Source organism: Pan paniscus, chromosome 16 (genome assembly GCF_029289425.2).
Source record: "Pan paniscus chromosome 16, NHGRI_mPanPan1-v2.0_pri, whole genome shotgun sequence".
Taxonomy (NCBI): domain Eukaryota; kingdom Metazoa; phylum Chordata; class Mammalia; order Primates; family Hominidae; genus Pan; species Pan paniscus.
This window is the reverse complement of record NC_073265.2, coordinates 28,130,679-28,154,124: the sequence shown is the minus strand read 5'-3', so window position 1 is coordinate 28,154,124 and position 23,446 is coordinate 28,130,679. Positions and strand designations below refer to the sequence as shown.

The 23,446-nt window shown below is 37.9% G+C and overlaps 1 long non-coding RNA gene across 2 annotated transcripts in view; it reads left to right on the top strand.

Annotated features, from left to right (window-relative positions):
* Positions 1-23,446, top strand: part of LOC134729065 (uncharacterized) — a 237,414-nt gene that overhangs the window by 202,991 nt on the left and 10,977 nt on the right. For both annotated transcript variants that reach the window (XR_010109903.1, XR_010109904.1), the window contains one exon: positions 9,031-9,105. This is a non-coding gene — a long non-coding RNA (uncharacterized LOC134729065). The remainder of the gene's footprint in view (positions 1-9,030; positions 9,106-23,446) is intronic.

The window sequence follows — 23,446 nt, the reverse complement described above, 5'->3', positions numbered from 1 at the left end:
AGTACCTGGAAATTTCACTGTCTTTTTCACTGCAAATCAACTTAGTTTTGTGGCTGTAACAGTCAGGAATGGCACACCTTTATGCACAGAAAATTATGATATGTTGCATTGAATAGAAAGTAGGCCGGGTGCGGTGGCTCACGCCTGTAATCTCAGCACTTTGGGAGGCCGAGGCGGGTGGATCACAAGGTCAGGAGATCGAGACCATCCTGGCTAACATGGTGAAACCCCGTCTCTACTAAAAATACAAAAAATTAGCCGGGCGTGGTGGCGGGCACCTGTAGTCCCAGCTACTCAGGAGGCTGAGGCAGGAGAATGGCGTGAACCTGGGAGGCGGAGCTTGCAGTGATCTGAGATCGCCCACTGCACTCCAGCCTGGGCGACAGAGCAAGAGTCCGTCTCGAAAGAAAGAAAGAAAGAAAGAAAGAAAGAAAGAAAGAAAGAAAGAAAGAAAGAAGGAAGGAAGGAAGGAAGGAAGGAAGGAAGGAAGGAAGGAAGGAAGGAAGGAAGGAAGGAAGGAAGGAGGCCCTATTGTAATAAATACAGATTCAACTAATTCAGTTACTATGCACAAGATAATGAAATTTCCAGAATATTACAAATTTTAATGGTGCAGATTATTAAAACTGGGGTCATCTTGGAAATTACAAGATATATATAGCCATATAATAATACCATCATGTCACATTTCTGTACAGCAATGAAAGAAAATTTTTTTTAAAAACCTTGTCAATGTCTGTGTATGCATGACCAAATCATTGCCCTTCTTACCCTGCATCCAGCATTTCAATTAAGATTATCATGGTATGCCCAAGCGTATACTCTACTCTGTGTTTTTTCCTAGACATTTCTAATCCAGAAATTTCTGCTTCCACTGCTTCCACATCAGATAGGCCTGAAATTAGACTCTGAGAGGGATGAAGGCATCGATTACTAGGGTAGATGCAGTGGCTGCCCCCTCTCTCCAGGTACCTTTGGGACGGCTCTACCTTCACCACATGCATAAAGGAATTCTGACCACTGCTGAGCTCATGCTGAATATCCAGAAGCATGATGTGAGCCCACCACAGCCTGACTGCCAGGCTCTTATGTGAGCAGGGATGAAAATAAACAGCAGCACTCTCAAGTCTGCTAAGATATCTTTATTAGTGTCTCTTATGTAAAACATTTCCGTCTAAGATTTACACATGCCCAGTGATCCTTATATATATTGATAAGGGAAATTCACAGGTTTTCTATGAGAATATTTTCTGTTTCCCTCTCAATGTTAACATTCAAAACACAAGGTAAACATGTTTAGGAATATATTGATGACCTTTTAATGGACAGTAAAACACACAAACCCATACATAGGTTTGCTGAATTCAAAATAACCTGAGCCACTTGAGTACCATTTTCAATATCCTGTTCGATTTATTACTTGGATGCCTTCCTTGTAGTTCACACCCTGCCCCAGTTCGTTAATAGTACTTGAAAATCCAAAATGCAGACATTTTAAACTCAGGATTCCAGCAACAATTACTTTAGATGTCCATTGCTGAAGATTTCAATTACATCTTAAAGCTAATCTGAACATCAGGCAAATGACAGCTTCACCAAGTATTCAAGTGATATAACATTAAAATTGTCATTCTGGTATTGCTACCTTACAAAGACTTAGATTATTAGGACATCTGATTTTCTGGAGCCATCAAAGTGCTAGGATCATCAGTTTCTATTTATACTGTTACCAAAACACCAGGGGTTCAGTCTAGGTCCTGCTGCTCACTGCACTGAAAGTCAGTCTCTCAGACTTGATTATTGCTAAGGCAAAAGGCTTTAATCGGGTGCTGCAGCTGAGGAAATGGATGATCAGTCTCAAATCCATCTCCCTGGCCAAGTAAAATTAGGGGTCTATATAGCAAGAAAGAAATGTAACAATGCCTAAGAAAGCAGAAATGAGGGAGAGGTAAGACAGGAATCCTGATGAATGAGCGATCTAGCATCTGATTGATTGTCTGGAGGGGCGATCTGGTGAGTTTTAGTTCTTTAATACTTGTTTTGAGAGGCCTGAATGTGTTTCCTGAAGAAGGAACTCAGATACAACAAATGTAAGTTTCCATCAGGAGGGCAATTTCTGTTTATCAAAAAACTATCTATGGGACTATTGGGTAGATTTGAATACTACATATTTATACAAATAAGAATTCTCAACATTAGCATTACTTAAATCAAAATTAAGAAATATGTTGCAGACAGGACCAGAACTAAAACTACATCTTTTTCAATTAAACCACTGTGGTTGTGTTGCAGCAAAATACTATATGGTCATTTTTAATTAATGTTGCTTATTTTACTATTATTAATTTTTTATTTTGTTTGTATTAAATCCAAATTTCTTTGTATAGTTACATAAATTTTTTTAATATAAGGGATCTATTGCAATATTTATTTTGAATATGCTTACGTAACAATGTAATAAAAATAATTTGTGTCAAGGGAATACTCAGGTCTAGCAGAATTCATTTTCTTTAGAGTAAAGTGTATTACATTTAAGAAACACTGTATTAAATGAAAGCAAATATCTTACTTGGATATCTTCAGTCTAAGTGTAGCACCTTATGTATTGTGGTTTTATTGTCCATTCTCCACCTGAAACCACATTTTTCAGCTTTTCCCAGGCTTCCTAATTTTCATGTTAGTGTTCTCAATTTTGGCTATACATTGTAATAGCTTAAGGAATTATTAAAAGTTTATGATGCCTAGATCCCATCCCCAAGAGATTCTGATTTAATTGGTCTTGGAAGCCTGGGTGTCAGGATTTGGGAACAATTCCCTAGGAGGTTCTAATGTGCAGCTGAGGTTGAGAATTATTACATTGCTCTGAAAGACTAGAAATACAGCATCTTTAAAGCTCATCCAGAAAACCCGAAAGGGCCCCTGTAGGCCATCCACACCACCAGAAGTATTGCCTTGTAGAGCAGACATTTTTATAAAAGGCATCATCTCAGACTGTATTCACCAGCTTGGAGCCACATGCTCCACAGTGACTTCTCTGCTCAGTGGTGTATATCACTGGTAATTAAGCAGAGGGGAAGCTGGAGTCACAAATGTGATATAGACAAAATTCTGAGAGTTATTTCAAAGATAAAGAAGGAATCAGTATTATTTGAGAAAATTTCAATAATATTGAAATAATAAATCTATAGGAATCAAAAATGAAATTTGGAAAATACAGAATCCCACTCAGACCTTAAAGATGCTGTTCAATCATCAAAGAAGAATATAAACATTATGTATTGCAATTTTTTTTGTATTACTCTCTGTTAAGAACATTGTTGCCTGGGCGCAGTGGCTCACACCTGTAATCCCAGCACTTTGGGAGGCTGAGGCGGGTGGATCACCTGAGGGCAGGAGTTTGAGACCAGCCTGGCCAACACAGTGAAACCCCATTTTTACTAAAAATACAAAAATTAGCCGGGCATGGTATTGCACACCTGTAATCCCAGCTACTACTCAGGAGGCTGAGGTGGGATAATCGCCTGAACCCAGGAGGCAGAGGTTGCAGTAAACCAAGATCGCACCACTGTACTCCAGCCTGGGTGACCGAGCGGAGAGAGACTCTGTCCCCCTACATGCCCCCCAAAAAAATAAAACATAAAAAATTGTTGAAGGCAATTTTAAAAAAAAAGAATCTGTACTGAAGAATTATAAGCAGAATATAAAATCAAGTAATTGCTCTAGAGCATGAAAACATTATTTAAAAATCAAAGTGAATAGAAGAGGAAGATCTAGAGATCCTAGCTTAGAGATTTATTCTGACAGCTTGAAATGGTAGACAGTATATGATGCTGAATCAATCAATGTGATAGATATAAACTTTTCAGAATTGAATTTAAATAATGGCCTTTTATCTTTTTCTGTTTTAAGAAGACTTAAATTTACTAGGATGAAAGAATTAGAGAAAAGAGATAAAATTTAGTGTTAGAAGGTGGAAAGCACAAGGTAAATGGAAGACCTTAAAACTAAATCATAAACCAGAAGAGCAAGCCAATTCACAGAGCAAAACCTAGAAAAAGTTCAGAAATTGATGGAATCAGTTACCTTTGTAAGTGAATTCAAATGACTGCCTAAAATTATATATGAGAAGCATTAAAATTTGAATGCCACTTTCAGTTAAGATCTAGAAAACTGCAGGTGAGTTTCATCTCATTCTAACAACAAGAAAAAGCCAGATAATCTATAAAATCCTAAACTATCTTCAACCTATTATGGGGCTCACTTTGCAAGGCAACTAGTGACCTAAATTCTAAGTCATGAGTATCCCCTGCAAGAAGAAATGGAAAAGATGGACTCTTTTACCTATGGAGATGAATGCCATACAAGTTAAAATAAAGAGACAGAAATTTTAATAAAACCTTTAAAGGGCAAATGTAATAAAACCATAAAAGGCAAACGTACTCTATCATGACAGTTTAGAATTAATGAGAGGACTAATAAAAGGAATATCTGCACTCACCACCTTTTTTTCCCATGGGCCTCCATTGGGTGCTCATAAGAAAGACTAGGAATGGGGCAGAATACCTGAAAGCCAGGCTTGGTGGCCAAAAACACTTCAGAACTTCTCTTTCACGAAAAACAAAAGACATAATCTACATAAATCTCTAAGAAAAAAAGGCGTGTAGGTGTTGGACCAAGATTTCATTATTCCTTTCTTAGTACTTGATAGAACAGTAGAAAAAAAAAAATCAGTTCCTAGCTAACATGGTGAAACCCCATCTCTACTAAAAATACAAAAAAATTAGCTGGGCGCGGGGGTGGGCGCCTGTAGTCCCAGCTACTTGGGAGGCTGAGGCAGGAGAATGGCATTAACCTAGGAGGCGGAGCTTGTACTGAGCCGAGATTGCACCACTGCACTCCAGCCTGGCTGACAGAACAAGACTCCATCTAAAAAAAAAAAAAAATCAGTAAGGATTATAGAAGACTTGAACAACACTGCCAACCAGTTTGACCTGACTGACCTTTGCAGAACACTCAACAATGCAGAAAATACATTCTTTTCAGGAGTGCTAGGATCATTCACCAAAATAGACCATATGGTCTAGTCTAAACAATGTAATTTAAACAAAATAGGCCATAGAGACTAATTTAACCAATCATAAACTAGTTTCAAAGGATACAAAGAATACAAAATATTTTTCTGGCATGACGGATGCGTAATAGATATTTGGAATAACTTAATAGATCTTTGGAAAATTCCTAACATTTGGAAATTATACAACATGCTTTGAAATAACAAACAGGTCAAATAAAAAACCATAAGAAAAAATAGTAAATAATTTCTAATTTCTGATTGAAAATGAAAAAAGAGCCTTCCATTTCCAAAATGACAGAATAAAAGCAAGCTGGTGTTACTCTTCCCCCACAGAAGAACAAAAACAAATATACAGCACTGAGATTATAACCAGCAATATCCCAAACTCAAATATGAGAATGAGATAGTTCCTAAAGTCACAGAGAAGTAAAACAACTCCAAGTAGATAGTAAGAGAATCAGACTTCCATATCCACGATGCCCTTCCTTGCAATCAGCCCAGCACCAAGTGCAAGGAAAATTTCCAGAGTCCTCACCATCTGAGTTTACTAGCAGGAGACCTGTCCCTGTATCAACCCATGGGAAGCATCAGAAGTGTCTGAAGGGAGAAATATCCCTGAGGACAGCCAGAGACAAAGCAGGAAGGACTACCATCCCCTGTTCAGGAAATTCTGCTCTGTAACTCAGCCAAAGGAGATGCCAAATCACAGTGGCTGTTCAGCAGCAGTATGTTGTAGGAGATTTGTTCCATAGGTCTCTGGGTACAAACCCCTAGCCAGCGCTCTCATACTACCAGGATATTCCCTTTGAGACCTCCCATATTCAGGATGGGCAGTACTCTGATAATTTACTAGAACCAAAGAAAATCTAGGCTTAGGGTGTCAGCTACTGTCTAAAAGGAGGAAGCAATCTAGTTGAAAAATTAAAAAGAAAGAAAATCAACAGACAAATTACAAAGAACCTCTATGCAAACATATCCAGTAAAAGGCAAAATAAGCCAGACAAAATAGTCTGAAATAAATACTCCTTCAATGCAAGTACATAGACCTACATCCACAGGAAACAGTAGCAAACAGGGAAACATGATCCCCTCAAATGGATAAAGCAAGGAACCAGTGACTAATCCTAATGAGATGACAATATGTAAACTCTCAACCAAAAATTCAAAATAGCAGTTTTAAGGAAACTCAACAATCTTTAAGATAACAGAAAAAAGCAATTCAGAAATTTCTCAGAGAAATTTAACAAAGATACTGAAATAATTTTTTAAAAATCAAATAGAATCTTGGAACTGAAAAACACATTTGCCAAACTGAAGAATTCTTAGAGGCCCTCAGCAGAATGGAACAAGCAGAGGAAAGAATCAGTGAGCTCAAAGATAAGCTATTAAAAAATACACTGTCAGAGGAAAAAGAAGAAAAAGAGAATAAAAATAAATGAAGATCACCTAGAAAATATAGATAATTACCTCAAAAGACCAAATCCAAGAATTCTTGGTATTCAAGAGGGAGTTTAGGAAGAGCAAGGAGTAGAAAGAAATAATAACAGAAATAATAAAAAATAAGAGAAATAATAACAAAATTTTCCAAAACTTGAAAAGAGATAAATATCCAGGTACAGGAAGGTCAGAGAATACCAAAGAGATTCAACCCAAATAAGACTAACCCGAAGCATACAATAATCAACCTCTCAACCGTCAAGGACAACAAGAGGATTCTAAAAGCAGCAAGAAAAAAGAAACAACATTTTAAAGAGCTCAAATTCATCTGGCAACAGACTTCTCAGAGGAAATCATACAGGCCAGAAAGGAGTGGGATAACATTTTTTAAATGGTAAAAGAAAAATATTGCTATCCAAGAATATTGTATCTAGCAAAGTTATCCTTCAAATATGAAGGCATGATAAAATCCTTCCAGACAAACCGAAGCTGAGAGAATTCACCACCACCAGACCCATCTTACTAGAAATGCTAAGAATTCTTTAATCTGAGAGGAAGAACAACCAATGTGCAAAAAGAAAACATTTAAATGCAAAAAATCCACTGGGAAAATTAAGCATGTGGACAAACAGACTACTCTAATATTATAATTGTGATGTTCAATCCACTCATAACTCTAGTATGAAGTCCAAAAGACAAGTCTATTGAAGACAATAATACTTACAGAAACCTGTTAAGAGAAGGTAATATAAAAATACATAAATTGTGAAAATGAAGCCAAAATGAGGGGGCAAGGAAATGGAATTAAAGAGTAGAAATCTGAAAAATGTTTTGTTTATTTCTGTTCTTTTCTTTGTGATCAAAGGTAAGTTTTCATCCCTTTAAAGCAACTTGTTGCATCTATAAAATGTTTTTTGTAAGCCTCATGGTGAGACCACAGTGAAATGACCTGTAAAGGATTCGCTAAAAATAAAAGGGAACAGATTAAAACATTCTACTAGAGAAAATCACCTAGCCACAAAGGAAGACAGTAAGAAAGAAACAGAGGAGTTCAATAAACAACCGGAAAACAAGCAACACAATGGTAGTAATAAGCCCTTACTTATCAATAACAATGAATGTAAATGAACTCAATTATCCAATTAAAAGGCATGGAGTTGCTGAATGGATAAAGAAACAAGACCCAATTATATGCTATCTACCAGAAAGCCACTTCACCTCCAGAGACACAGACTGAAAGTGAAGGGGTTTCCACGGAGCTGGAAACCAAAAAAGAGCAGGAACAACTATACTTATATCAAGAAATGGACTACAAATTAAAGACTAAAAAGACAAAGAAGATCACTATAGAATGATAAACGGTTCAATTTAGCAAGAATATGTAACAGTTAATAAATATTTGTGCACCCAACACTAGAGATCCCAGGTATATAAAGCAAATATTAATAGATCTAACAAGAGAGATAAACTTCAATACAATAATAGATTTCAACACCCCACTCTCAGTATGGATAGACCATCCAGACAGAAAATCAACAAAGAAACATCAGCATTAAACAACACACTAGACCATAGATACGACATTTATAGAACATTTAATCCACCTGCTGCAGAATATGCATTCTTTTCATCAGCACATATAAAATTCTCCAGAAGAGACAATATATTGTGCCACACAAGTCTCAGCAAATTCAAAAATATAGAAATCATATCAAGTATCTTTTCTGAACACAATAGAATAAAACTAGAAATTAATAACAAGGAAAACCTCAGAAAATACACAAGCACGTAGAAATTAAACAACATGCTCCTGAATGACCATTAGGTCACTAAAGAAGTTAGGAACAAAACTTTAGAATTTTTAAAAACAAATTAAAATGGAAACACAACATACCAGAATCTATGGGATACAACACGCACAGTACTAAAAGAGATGTTTGTAACAATAAATATCTATGTCAAAAAAGTAGAAAGCCTTCAAATAAACAACTTAGTGATGCACCTCAAGGAATTTAAAAAGCAAGAATGAATCAAACCCAAAATTAGCTGAAGGAAATAAAAATCTGAACAAAAATAAATAAAATTGAAACTAAAAAACAACATAGATGATCAATAAAATGAGAAGTACTGAAACTAAAAAAGTAATTAATGTAATTTTTATATCAACAGCCTGAAAAAAAGGATATGATCTCCTTAGATGCAGAAAAAGCAAAATTCAACACCCATCTATAATATAAGAAAAACAGTAACAAACGAAAAATTCTCTCAGCAAACTAGAAGAAAGAAAATTGCTCAATCTGATAAAGGACAGCTTCAAAAATCTGTAGCTAATATCAGACATAATGGTGAAACACTAAATTCTTTCACCCTAACAGCAATAAAAAAGCAAGAATGTCTGTACTTATGGCATGTATTTGACATTGTGCTATATGTACTAGCCACTGCAACAACACAGATTAAAAATAAATAAAAGGCATACAAATTGCAAAGGAAAAAATTAAACTTTTCTTTATTCACAGACTTGATTGTCCACCTGGCGAGTCCCCAAAGAGCTAACAAAAGGCACTGGACCTTGACTATGACAAGACCACAGAGTAAGTAAAAGGTCAAATATAAAATCAAAAGTACTTCTATATTCTAGGAAAAAACAATTGTAGTGACATGATCCAATTGAGATTAAAAAAAAAAAAGTTCTGGTTAACTGTGAATCATGGCAGGTGATGGCATACTCAGAAGGCGGCCATTTAGGAAAGTTCAGTATTCCAGCAGGTGGTAATGATCAGTTGGCCTGGAGTGATGATGGAGGTGGAGAGTTGATTGATTCCAGAAATGTTTAAGAAGTAAAATCAATGGGATCAGCAATGGATTATTCATGGGAGAAAAGAGAGGTGTTAAGGATCACCATTTCTCCTGGCTTTTGTAAATGGGTGAAAGATGGTGCAGTTCACCGAGGAAAAAAATTCTACAAACAACAACAAAAAGAAACAGATTGGAAACACAAGTCATATGTTTAGTTTCAGATACAATCAGCCCAAGGTACCTTTGAGACTCTAAGAGAAATCAGATATGCCACTCAGAAGACTTGGCTTAAAGTCATCTGCGCCTACTTAAAAACTAGTTGGGGAGTGTTTTACTTCCAATTATGTGGTCAATTTTCATGAGGGGCTTAAAACCTAGATGATGGATTGATAGGTGCAGCAAACCACCATGGCACACGTATACCTATGCAACAAACCTGCACATTCTGCACATGTATCCCGGAACTTAAGTAAATTTGTTTTAAAAAATGAAACAATATTAAAAAAACTAGTTGGGGTTCAAATCACCTAGGTAGAAGTATAGAATAGAAAGAGAATAAAACCTGGGATTAACCTTCCAAGAAAGCAGCACTTAAAGGCTGCGTAAGAAGGATAAAACTGGGGAAGAGGAAAAAAGAATAGTCAGCAAGATAGGGAACAAAGACACTATTTGTCTTAGATGCTAAGAGAAGAACGAATCATCAAAAACTACTTATTCTGAAAAACAGCTTCCAAAAATTATGTGATGTGATGAATTAAGATTTAATTCAAAAATAGGAGCAATTATAGTGAGGAATAAAGTTGGTTAAGCAAAGAGAGATGAATACGTGAAAGTAATTTTTTAAATCAGAGATAAAATCATGCAGGTTGTGCTTTTTTCAAAAGAATTTTAGATTCTGTTTAACGCCTTTATTTGCCCTAAATTCTACTTTGTCTGAAAATAATTTTATTAATGCTACTTTATTTTCTCCCAATTATCATCAACTTCCAATTTTTAAATCTTCTCTTCAGGTCTTTCTTTCGTAGTCTCTTTTGTTGCTATAGTTGTAACTGTACAAAATGTTTCGAATAAGCCAAGGAATGGTTTAGAGGGGAAATAAAAGCCCTTGTTTTGATAATTAGATAAATATAGAAGACATTAAACCAAATGTTTGCAGTGATCATTTCTGGGTGTTTAAATTTCATATGGATTTTATACCCATCTGTATTAACTAAATACTTTAAGATAAATGTGTATTACTTTTTATATTTTAAAATATGTCATAAAGTATTAATTTTTTTTAAGGAGACACCATTTTCCACCTATTTTTCTTATTCATTGGTTTACCCTTTTTGAGTTGTCTGTTACAGCATTTTTCTCTTTTTCTACTGGGTTGTTCTTCTTCAAACTTTTCTAAAGCACTCTATATATTAGGCTTGATATCTCTATATATTGTGTTTATTACCTCTTTTCTGTTACACATATTTATGTTTTCTCCCAGTTTATCATTTTAACTTTATTCATATCAGTGGCCATATAAAAGTTTTAATTTGTATGGAGAAAAATCTGTCAGTTTTTTCCTATGTGTCTTGTTGGTACATATCAACTATTTTAATAGTGAAAATAAGGGTAATAAATTTGTAGCATTATATATTTGCATAAATTGTGACACAACTATGAGCATAAAGCAAACAAAAAGTATTTATCAACATTTAAAATGTTTACAATTTCTCATTAAGAAATATAGTAACTGCAAACATTATGATTCAGTCTTTTTACTATATAAACACACAGGAAATGAGGACTGAAAATGGATAGTTATCTTTGTGCAGTTTAATTATAGAAGATATATTCTTTATGCTGTTTTATATTTTTCAGCTTTGTTTCCTGCAATGTACAGAAAAAAAATGGCTTTTATAGGAAAAAAAATCTTCAAAAGTCATTTTAAAAATAAAAGGACATATATGAAAGTGATCATAATGATATACAAGATTAAGTCACTGAGTGGATAAGTGGGGATTAAGGGAAAGAGGCTATTTAGGATGCTTCTAACATTTTGAATCTGGACACCTAAAAGTATGTCCTTGACAATTAAAGGGTATGGGAGGAGATCAAAATGAGGAAAAATTGAAGAGTTCTGCCTTACAAATGTTGAGTTTCTGCTGACAGTGCATTGTCCATGTATGAGTCATTTGAAAATGTAGAACTGGAATTCAAGATGAGAGATACAGATGTAAAAGTCATAGGAAAATTAGTGAAACATGAGCATTTTCAGAATAGGTAATTCCAAAAGGAGATCTATCAAGAGAAGGAATTTGAGGCCAAATCCTTAAAAAACAGTAATGTTCAAGGGAAACAAAGAGCATCTTCTATGGTCTGAATGCATCCCCACAAAATTCATATATTAAAAGTTATTTGCCAATGTGATGATATTAAGATGTAGGGCCTTTGGGAGGTGATTAGGTCATAAGGGTGGAACCCTTGTGAATGGATTAGTGCCCCTATAAAAGTATTCAAGGGAACTAAGGCTAGGCCGTTCTCCCTTTCTGTCCCTTCTGCCATGTGAGGACATAGCATTAGTCCCTGCTGAAGGATGTAGCAACACAATGCCATTTTGGAAGCAAAGCCTGGGCCCTCACCAGACTCAACCTGCCAGCATCTTTATTTTGGACTTTCCAGCCTCCAGAACCATGAGAAATAAATTTATGTTGTTTATAAATTACCCAGTTTCTGGTATTTTGTGATAGCAGCACAAACAGACTAAGACAGTACCTGACAAAGGGCATAGAGCAGGAGATACCAGAGCTGATGAAAGAGAAACTGAATGGCACACACCTGAATTACCCATCTTGTGGATGATGAAGAAGGTAAGAAGAAGGTCTCAAGGAGGAAATAGTGAGCACATAAACATGCTGCTGTGGTTAAGAATATTTAATTTCTGCTTTCATACTTCTAAGTAGGAATCCATATGGCAAAGTGCCCCATCATCTTTCACCCTAACCCTAAAAGTCCCCAACATAGCCTTTTTATCCTCCTCCTACCTTCAAAACCTACAACCAAGATATATATATATTTTCCAAATTAAGAATAACAGAGGAGTGCTTGGGGGTGGAAATCAGGGAGTTAATTAGGTGGTGCTGGGGCAACAAAATTCTATGTTTAGAGAGGGGAAAGAGCAACATTTGCTCTTGTCTCCTGGCACCTCAATACGAAGAGCTGGATTTCTCAACAACCTTGGCCAGATTCTATGAAGAAATGAAATAATAAGGAAGAGAAAAGCGCCTAAGTAATGGCAGAAAATGACCGAGTTGCCCCTTATGGAAGATAAGAAGTTCTGTTCTTTGAAGACCCAGGTCAGGGTAAAGACATCTGAAAGTCCTTTCATGAGTCCTTAGTGGAAGAGAAGAGAATCACTTCCCCCTTGCCAAGAGCATTCCTCAACAGGAATACCAGGCATTGCTGAGCAGCTCTGAATGGAGTACCAAGCCCCATGCCACTCCAAGGGCTGGGTCTGAGTGACTGGTAGTAAATGCCGTGACGTCAAGGACAAACAAGGGAATGCTTCTCTTGTCGACACAGATGGCTGGATGTTTTGGTTTTCATTTTGTTTTTTTGTTGTTGTCATTTTCTCACCTATTACAGATGAAGAGGAAGGACAAGGACTTTTTTAGGAAGTTAGGGAAGGATCAAGCTCTCTGAAAGAGAAAAAGATAGAGTCAAAAAATTTGAAACTTTAAAAAAAATATTAGCTACAGAACTAAAGAAAGAAGAACATAGATCCAGAACTGAAAACAAATTTTAATGTTTTAAAAATGATATTTATGAAGGAAAAATTGTTTTACAAATAAATATGTACCTGTGCCAAGATGACATAACAGACCATTGTCTGATTGGATATGTTATTAATTTTTCTGAAGACAGAGCAAAGGAGTCAAAGATCAACCCCTTTGATACCACTTAAGCTAAACTGAAGGTAAAGCAAAAAAAAAAAAAACAAAAAAAAAACCCTCAGGATAATAATTGGAGAAACAGCTTCCTTAGGAAAGAAGAGCTCATACATTTTTCTCTTAAATCCAAAATGAAAAACCAATATTAAAAATGGACAGAAATTTGATTTGTTTAAAACCAGAGTTGCTCTTGGAAACAAGTAACAAGGACAGTTTGTTCATTGCAGTAGACCTAATAAATTCAAGGCACCAAATGTGTAATTGGAAGTTTGTTATCATTTGGAAAGATCTTTCTTTTTAAAAGCACAGGCGCCCACCAGCAGTAGGTTGGTGTCAAGCAAATAGCCAAGCCAAATAGCGGTGACTTACTCTTTGGCTTGCAGGTAATTGGGGCCATGAAACCATTTTTCAGAGAAGTCCAAACCCCGTGAGGAATGCCTGGGAGGAGGGAATAGAGCAGGGGAGGCTGGAAGGGAGGTGGTGGGGGTCATAATGAACCGGGAAAGAACACCAGTACACGTATTGGGATTAGGGACAGAGAAGTTTTACAACTTTTGAATCTAAAAAAGACAAGTATTTCTTAAGCAGACATTGATACGGGAGATGATTTACAATAATAATAATAATAATAGATAATATTTATTAAGTGGTTGGTATGTACCAGATAGCATGCTAAGCACTTTAAATGTCATATTTAGTTCTCAAAACAACTCAATTTTATTGATGTAAGTTCTGATTCTCAGTAAGATCAAGTAATATGCCCACATCATGTAACTAGACACAGAGCCAACAACTAAACCCACATCTGCCTGACTTCAACATCACACTTATTAAACCCCCGCCTCTTCCCTACCACATGCTAAATGAAATGGAAAGGGCCGGGCGCGGTGGCTCAAGCCTGTAATCCCAGCACTTTGGGAGGCCAAGGCGGATGGATCACGTGGTCAGGAGATCGAGACCATCCTGGCTAACATGGTGAAACCCCGTCTCTACTAAATATACAAAAAATTAGCCGGGCGTAGTAGCGGGCGCCTGTAGTCCCAGCTACTTGGGAGGCTGAGGCAGGAGAATGGCGTGAACCCGGGAGGCGGAGCTTGCAGTGAGCCGAGATCGCGCCACTGCCCTCCAGTCTGGGCGACAGAGCGAGACTCCGTCTCAAAAAAGAAATGGAAAGGTTTGTCTCAATTTTATTTTTGGTTTCTGAGATATAGCGAGAGCTGCCTCCTTATCCCTTTTCCTTTTGGAATTCACCAAGAATAGGAGGATTCAGTAAAAAGCCAAGGCAAGCTCCTGTGGCTAGGCAAGAGGCAGTCTGAGTTTCTCCTTCTTTTGAGTCGTGCTTATGTTATTGGTGTTTCTCACAGTGGATATTTAAAGCAAAAACAGGTAGGTGTATTTCAGGATGTATAGTTTCAATCAACACTCTTAAAGCAAGCAAAGGAAGAGATTATAAATCAAGCAGACCTGCAGATGGTCCCGTGGTAAGAAGCTTCAGGGCCATCTGCTAATGCTCAATGAATCTCCGTGTCTCACCACCCTCCTGACCACCAAACACATCGCAATGCTCCTGTGGTAGTTCAGTTTCTCCTTTGATGGCTGCAGAGAGAAGTTGAAAAAAATATCCCACAAAAGTCTTTCTTCTTCTTTCTCTGTCCCTTCAACTCCAAGAGGAGACTGAAATCAAGGAAGAAATCCTTGTAGTAGAAATCAACATAGTACCACATGCAGAGAGTTCCTGTGTCTATGAAAAGTGGAGAGATCAACCTACACACTTGTCCCCCAGCCCACGTCCTGGATATGGACTGTAGGCCCTGCTGCAGCTCCTGTCCAGCAGCCCCCTCCACCTGGTACTCTCCACCAGGGCTCCAGTAACTCCTCCCTCTGTTTGCCCCTTGGAGGTGGCAGTGAAAATGCTCCCCACCCTGAAGGCTCCCTATGGCTTCCCTGCACTCTGCCCACAACTTTGACCATAATTTCTTAATTAAACTCTTATGTTATTCATTTTTACGGTGCTGTTTCTTGACAATATCCTAAGAGATTCCATCTTATATAACATTAAAAATTGAAAAGCTACATACCCAGAGGAAATGAAATCAGTACCCTGTAGAGATATCTATACTCCCACATTCACTGTAGCATTATTCACAGTAGCCAAGATATAGAAACAACCTAAGTGTCCATTGAGGGATGAATGGATAAAGAAATTGTGGTACATATATATAATGGAATACTATTCAGCCTTTCAAAAGAAGGAAATCTGCCATTTGTGACACGGATGAATCTGGAAGTCATTATGCTAAGTGAAACAAGCCAGTCACAGAAACAAAAATCGTGTATGATTTCACTGTGAAATCTAAAACAGACATCAAATAAATAGAAAAAGCCAACAGCAGTGGCTCGCACGTGTAATTCCAGCTACTCAAGAGAATGAGGCAGGAGGATCACTTGAGGTCAGGCATTGGAGACCAGCCTGGGCAACATAGAAAACCCTGTATCTTTAAACAAATGGAAAAAAAAAATCAGTGGGGCGGGGTGGCGCATACACCTGTAGTCCCCACTGCTTGGGAGCTTAGGCATTCAAGGCTACAGGGAGCTATGATGATCGTGCCATTGCACTTCAGCCTGGGCAACAAAGCAAGACCCCATCTCTTGGAGAAAAAAAAAGTATAGAAACAGAACTAGAACAGGGAGGGAGATTAAGTCTAGAGAGCTCATGTACAGCATGAGGACTGTAGTTCATAATAAACCAGATGAATTATACAACTGAGGAGGGGGTGAGAATGTTGTTAGAATAAAAAAGGCAAGGAAAAGACAATATCAGCATGTGTACAACCTACAAAGTCGGGAATTTCCAAGCCAACTTATATACAGTCATCCCTCAGCATCTGCAGCCAATTGTTCCAGGCAAACCCCCCACCTTTGCCCCTCCTCCAAAACCAAAATCAATGGATACTGAAGTCTTTAGTTTAAAATGGTATAGTATTTGCATATAACCTAGGCATATCTTTCTGCACATATTAAATCATTTCTACATTACTTATAATACCTAATACAATATAAATGCTATGTAAATAGTTGTCACCCTGTATTGGTGTATTTGTATTATATTTATTGTGCTATTTTTATTTTATTTTTTCAAGTATTTTCAAGCTGCAGTTGCTTAAATCCAGAGATGTGAAACCTGCAAATACAGAAGGCTGACTGTATTGTGTAGTATATCGGAAATCAGCTAAGAAAGTAGCTTTTAGGTGATCCCACCTCAAAAAGTAACAATGGAAGATGATTGATAGGATAATTTGCTTGACTGTAGTAAACATTTCACTGTGTATATCACAACATGATGTTGGACACCTTCAATATATTCAATGAAATAAGAAATTTGATACCAGGGAAGTACTGTAGAGATCCTTCCTCACCTTCATTGAAACCCCTCTCATGCTCTGTCCTTTCTCCCTCAGATTCCACATGTTGCACACTTCATGTGCACATCGTTATTTCCTGCTGTCACCTCTGTGGCTCTTTATTCATATGATGAAGCCCTGCCTCTCCATCCTCCACCCGCTTCTACCCCTCCATGCCACCTCCACCTTTCACTCCCAGGACTGCCTGTGTCATCACCTGCATGGATTCTTTTCACTTCTCTGCCAGCTTCAAGGTGCTGCCTTGTAAGGTATTTCATTCTGCCAGCACCTCCAAAGGATATAATTTGTCTCCTTGCTGCACCACCAAATCATGATGATCCCACTCTTAAAGGTCCAAATAGGCCAGGTGCAGTGGCTCATGCCTGTAATCCCAACACTTTGGGAGGCCGAGGTGGGCAGATCATGAGGTCAGGAGTTCGAGACCAGCCTGGCCAACATGGTGAAACCCCCATCTCTACTAAAAATACAAAAGAAAAAAAAATTAGCTGGGCTTGCTGGCAGGCGCCTGTAATCCCAACTACTTGGGAGGCTGAGGCAGGAGAATCGTTTGAACCTGGGAGGTGGAGGTTGCAGTGAGCCGAGATTGCTCCACTGCACTCCAGCCTAGGCAACAGGGCAAGACTCCATCTAAAAAAAAAAAAAAAAAAAAAAAAAGTCCAAATAACATTCTACTTCACTTGCAAAGCCTGCATTACAGAATCAAAAGCTGTAAAGCAGTAGATTCTTTCACACTACTAACCTCAACACAACCAAATTGTCTTCGCTAGCTCTTCATGTGTGTTCCAAATTTGCACTCCGAATATATATTCAAGAGTCCATTTGCTTATTACCTATAGACACAGTTACTTGTTCTTGGGATAGCTGTGCCTTCTTTGCAGGGCACATTGTCATTGACAATGGGCACTCAGTATTTGTTTCTGGGACTGCTAGTTAGAGCAAAGGGAAATGCATAGGCCTGCCTTCTCTCTCATCTCATTCTGTTATTAAAAGCGAGTCCTTAAGAGTTTGTCTCACTGGGTTCAATTTTCAACACACAGGTTATTCAAATGCTCATTCTACATTGAAATCAGCATGGAATGTGTAATAACAGGAAAGAGAAATATACAGACTCTCTGTGCTTGGCATGGCAATGTGTCACGTGGCTTGAAAAGGTATGTCTGGGAGTATCATATGGCTGTTACTCAGCCTGGACACAGAAGAGCTTTGTATGGCATCCCTCACTGTCCAGCCCCAAATAACAGATATTCAGCTGAGCTGGCTCACATTGACTGTGAGAAGTTTCAATCTAGTTAATGAAATATTTTTTCAACTGCAAAATATTCATTTTTGTCCAAAAGAAAAAAATTCAATCACTTCTTTATTTTTACTCCCAATCCAAGATCATGTTTCAATCTTTTGATTCAGAGGACCCAGGATTACACCTTAAATATAATAACTCATCTTCTTAATTTTCAAAGCATGATTGCTTGGAGTGCTCTGTTTTAAATATATTCTTATGTGATAATTAATTCCCATTAATTAAATGCTTGTAAATGCTACAACAACCCTATGAAGGAGGTACTATTTTTCAAATGTCAAAAAATGAGGCTTAGGATGTTGAAGAAACTTGCCCACATTCACACAGTTAATATGTGGGGATCTTGAATTCAAATGCAGGGCTATCTAATTTCAGATACGGACACAGTTTGGCTGTGCGTCCCCACCCAAATCTCACCTTGAATTGTAATAATCCCCACATGTCAAGGGTGGGACCATGTGGAGATAATTGAATCCTGGGGCCAGTTTCCCCCATGATGTTCTTGAGACAGTGAGTTCTCACAAGATCTGATGGTTTTATAAGGGTCTTCCTTCTCTTGGCACTCATTCTCTCTCCTGCTGCGCCACAAAGAGGTGCCTTCTGCCATGATTTTAAGTTTCCTGAGGCCTCCCCAGCCATGCAGAACTGAGTCAATTACACCTCTTTTCTTTATAAATTACCCAGCCTCAGGTATTTCTTCTTAGCAGCATGAGAATGGACTAATACAGGTACAAGTTTTTTTTACCAACATACTACTAGCCTGTTAGAATAGACCAGTGTTGACTGTCTTCAGGGAAAGACAAAACCGAGATGATTTATTCTAGAAGTGTTCTTATGACTTATTTTTCTAAGTCACCAAGAAAGCTATACCACATAGCAATGGGATGGATTCATGAGCCAAGGACAGTACTCATATCATTTCAAGAGAAGGATAAGCAGAAAATCCTTGGAATAGCTTATGAACCTAGGAGCCAGAAATAGCAAATCTCTTCTTGCTGCTTCATATCAGAGGTGATAGAAAACTGCACTGCCTCTTGGATCATGTACCCCCAGAAGATTGTCAATAAGAATTTTCCATGATAAAGTCAATTTCTGACAATCGCAGATTTTTCACCAAATCTCTGATTTGTCAAGCATTATTGAAGAGCTCTTTCAAGTTAAACTGATTTGGGGGAAGGGAGAGGTCATTAAAATCAGTGGGATTAGCCACTTGGAAAATAGCAAAGGCTGGGAGGCTGCTACAAAAGAAGCTGGCAACACATGTGATTCTTTGGATCACTGGCCAGTCCTCATGGGTTTTCTCTTCAAAAGACACAGCCATAGCCATGAGAAAAAGAACCCAAACACAACACTCACAACAAAATTAAAGTTGTCCTAAAACTTGGCTTCCTTACTACTGGGACATAGGATCCAGATCTTATCCCATCCCACATCACTCAAAAAAGGATATTTTTTTTCCCACAGTTTTACAACTTGTGAGGTTCCTTTTTCTAAAGATGTAAGAGAAATAAATTGAGAGGCTCTGCAGTTAACTTCCTGTTTTTCACAAATGCAGCTATGTATTTCTCTAAAAAGTCAACTGGAGCCATTTCACTATGAACTTTATCACTTGGGGAAAGAGCCAAAACAGCTATCAGGTCTTATATCTTCATCTGAGCTATTTATGTCTAGAAGCCAGTTATTTTAAGTGACATCAAATAAACAATTTAACCATGATAAACACTTGGGACACTCAGCTGCTGTCCCTGTCTTCTCATTAGTATGTGTAATCATATGCATGCATTGTATATAAATGACAACGATCCTTCAGAGTCAAAAAGACCTTGCCCATGGTGTTGTCCGCATGGAACTGTGACTTGATGCTTCAAAGCAGTGCTCTCTTCTCTAGGCATATGTGAGTATCCCGAACTGATGTGGCCACACTGGGGCCTTTTGAGATTCTGGCTGCCTACCACATTGCTCTAGAGTGGCTGATATTCCTTAACACCCCACAGTTTAGACTTTAGGCCATTAATTAAGCTTCAGTTTTGTAGAGCTTGTCTACATATATATGTAGCTATGCTCTGTGATGCCCCTACTGTATCCACTAACACATCTTTTAGCCTCTCAATACCTATCATGGTAACAGTCCCAAGAAAAAGTGGCTCAAACTTAGACTTTGGGTGGAATCATTCCTGCTATTGCTGATTGAAACAGGAATCATGGCATAAACCAAAGTAATCCTATCTAGGCCTATATATGCCATAAATGTATTAGAAAGGCCCCCAACTCAAAACTGGCTCAAATGCTGCCATCCCAGCATGTTTCATATCAAATAGGCAAAAACCAAATCACATCCCTTGTTTGGAGAAGTATAAATACTTCAAGTCAGTGGATCACTTCAAGTCAGGCTGTTGTTGCAAACAAAGCAGAGGTACTCTGTTGAGTCTTATTTGTGAATCCTTGAGAACCAGAAGGATTGCTTCTGAAGCATTTCCATAATACCACACATTGCTGAGCTTCCGTGCAGCAATTGCCTGTGGTGAAGCAGACTTACACACATCTCTTTAAAGAGGCTAAGACATCATCTATTATTTCAGTCTCAAAAAAGATTGAGAGGCTTTCAATCTCAAATAAAAAGTAAATATTTTAATTCCATTTTAAAGATGGAGAAACAGGCTCAAAAAGCTTAAGTGGCTTGCCCAAAGCCCAAGAGGGAGTAAATGGAAGAGGCTCTATGTGCAGGGGGCAGTGTCATGTTCTTCAAAGCCATGATGCTGTCGGAGTCTCAAAGGCTAACCCTACATAAAAAGGAACAAAGAGGATGAGCAGGAGGGAATTGTTACCATCCAGGTTCCCCTCCTGGCCCAGTGCTCTTACACTGGCACCTCCTCCAGGACTGCAACTGTTGAATTCATCCTGGAATGGTTTATTTGCCCATCTTTAATCCATCTAAGCCCAGTTCTTTTAGATTTCCAAGTAATAATCCACTAACTGATGAAGACGTCCAGATTGCTGTGATGGAGCAGGGAGGCCTCCTTCCCTCTTGGGGCCATGATACTCCTCTAGGGCCCTGTCCAAAGCTCTATGTTTGGACTTTTACTCTAATATTAAAGAGTCAGGCATGGCAGAGAGGAAGGCAGTGTGATTACAGGCTGATGGTGCTGATAATATTTTGGGATCAGTGAGGCCTTATGACATGCTTGGAGAGTAACCTGTATGACTACCTACTTGTGGTTAGCTTTGGTTGTTGAACATACGAACACACTATCATCATCCCCAGACATGTTTTTAATAATAAATAGTGAGGCATTCTCGCCAACATTTAAGGTTTGGAAAAAAAAAAAAAAAAGCTCTACAGAGAAAAATACTTTGAAAGGATGTTTTTGTAGGGCAGCCGCCTTTGCTGGTTGCTGTCAGCAGGGATAGCTATTAGCAGGACATCTAAGAAGCTGGAACAGAGAGTTATCCTGGGATTTGTCCCCTGCCTCTGGGAGGAAGAAGGTGGTCAATGCACACTCCAAGTAATAAAAGATCAGCTGAGAAACAATCCTGGGGCTTTGATAGACTCTACCAGCACCCCATAAATGAGACAAATAAAAAAAATATCCATCGAAGAGGCTGGCACATGCAGGTCTCTCAACAAATGGGAGCTCTTATTGTTTCTTATACATTGATGGAAATAGCAGAAGAATCTCAGATGGTGATTTATTCATGGGAGCACTTGGCAGATTTCCACTGAATACCATACATTAGATAAAAACCCAGAAAGAAACCCTAGATAAACATTGGAGAGCCAAGAAAATAAAAGCAATTATCTAAAATGTGATTCCTGCCTCCAGTCATGCTAAGACTGTGTCTATTTTTACAGCATTGATCATAATCTGAAATTATCTTTGTTCACTGTGGTATCTCCAGAACCTGGAACAGTGCCTGCCTGGCATACAGTATGTGCCCCATAAATGTGCATTGAGTAAATACACAGATACATACTTACAGTGTTGAATGAATATATATCAAGTCAATCAATAACTATTTAGAAGCTCAATAAAGCTACATTTAGGCTATGTGACCTTGGACAGTCACTTGATGTCTCTTTATATTCATTTCTTCATCTACAAAGTAATTATAATACCAATCTCACCAGGTTGTTATGAAGATTAAATAGTTTAATACACATGAAAACAATGTGTAAACCATTGGTACAAAGTAAATATTAAGACTATTACAATAGAAATAAACAGAGTGAGATAATGGGACTATTATATACTTAAGACCTGAGCTTTGCACAACTGATCCCAATGGGAAGCAGGTCCTCATTTTGAGTCCCACTTTTTCTAAATGATTATTTAATAAGCATGCTCCTCCCTGATCTCAGAACGTGTATATATCTTTCCCACTGCCTATCTTAGCACTGTGCACATGTAACAATGTTAACGTCTTCTGCCTAACTCTTACTCATCCCTGAAGACCCAATTCAGGGGCTGCTTCCTCCCAGAATTTCCTGATGTTCTGCCTGAATTCTCCCAACTCCCACACTGTGACTAAGTTGGATCTTTCTCATCTGTAATCAGAAAACTGTTTTGCCTATTTCTTTGCTTAATCATCAGGACTGGACCATAAACTCTTTGAGCATTGTGGCTTTCCTCTGATTATCATCTGAACCTAGAACAGTGTCTGATACAAAGAATTCAGTAAGTGTGGAATAAATTAATTATGAATGAATGAGAATTGGAAAGGCCTAAATTTCCATGGGTCAGCATAGCAGAAAATTCCTTAAGGCAAGTTAATGGTTAATCTTCCAAATGTATTCTAAGTACTGACTCACAGACCTTCAGGAATGTGTGTCCTTGAAGGGGTTAGAAAAATGTCAAGTTGGGCATGGCTGTTTATCTATTAAATGATATTTTCCCCCTTTTATTTTCCTTATATGTCTCCTCTAGCAATAAACAGGGTCTCTCTTCTTACCATGGCATGAATACAGCATAAACCACAAACTCCACACATTCCTCTTACTGAGGCAATTGTACATGTTTTCCAAAACTGAAGCAAAAGAAAAAGAAGTTAGATGCAAGACGTAGAAGTCATCAGCAATTTCTTAAGGTCTCAAAGATTATTAAAGGAATTGACATTTGCAAAATCACTTTGAACTCTGGCATTCAGCAGCTTTTTGAATGTTCCATACAATGAAAAGTTCCATTCCCATAAAGTCAGAAATACCTTTCTGGGCTCATTTCACATCAGAATGCAATAAGGTTCATAAATGTCTCTGTGAAGTTTGAGTGTAATAAAGTTCAGCTATAAAACATTTAATATGCAACAGGCTTCTACACCAGCTAAAGCACTGACTCTGTTTAATGGGGCTCCCTTTACAGCATACTTCACCAGCAACAAGAAGAAACATTTTTAAAAATCTATAAATACCTGCAATACAACCATCAAAGTCTTTTTTATTCTTATTACAGATCAGGCTGAGGCAAACTGACATGCCTGATCACTCCACCCAAAGTAT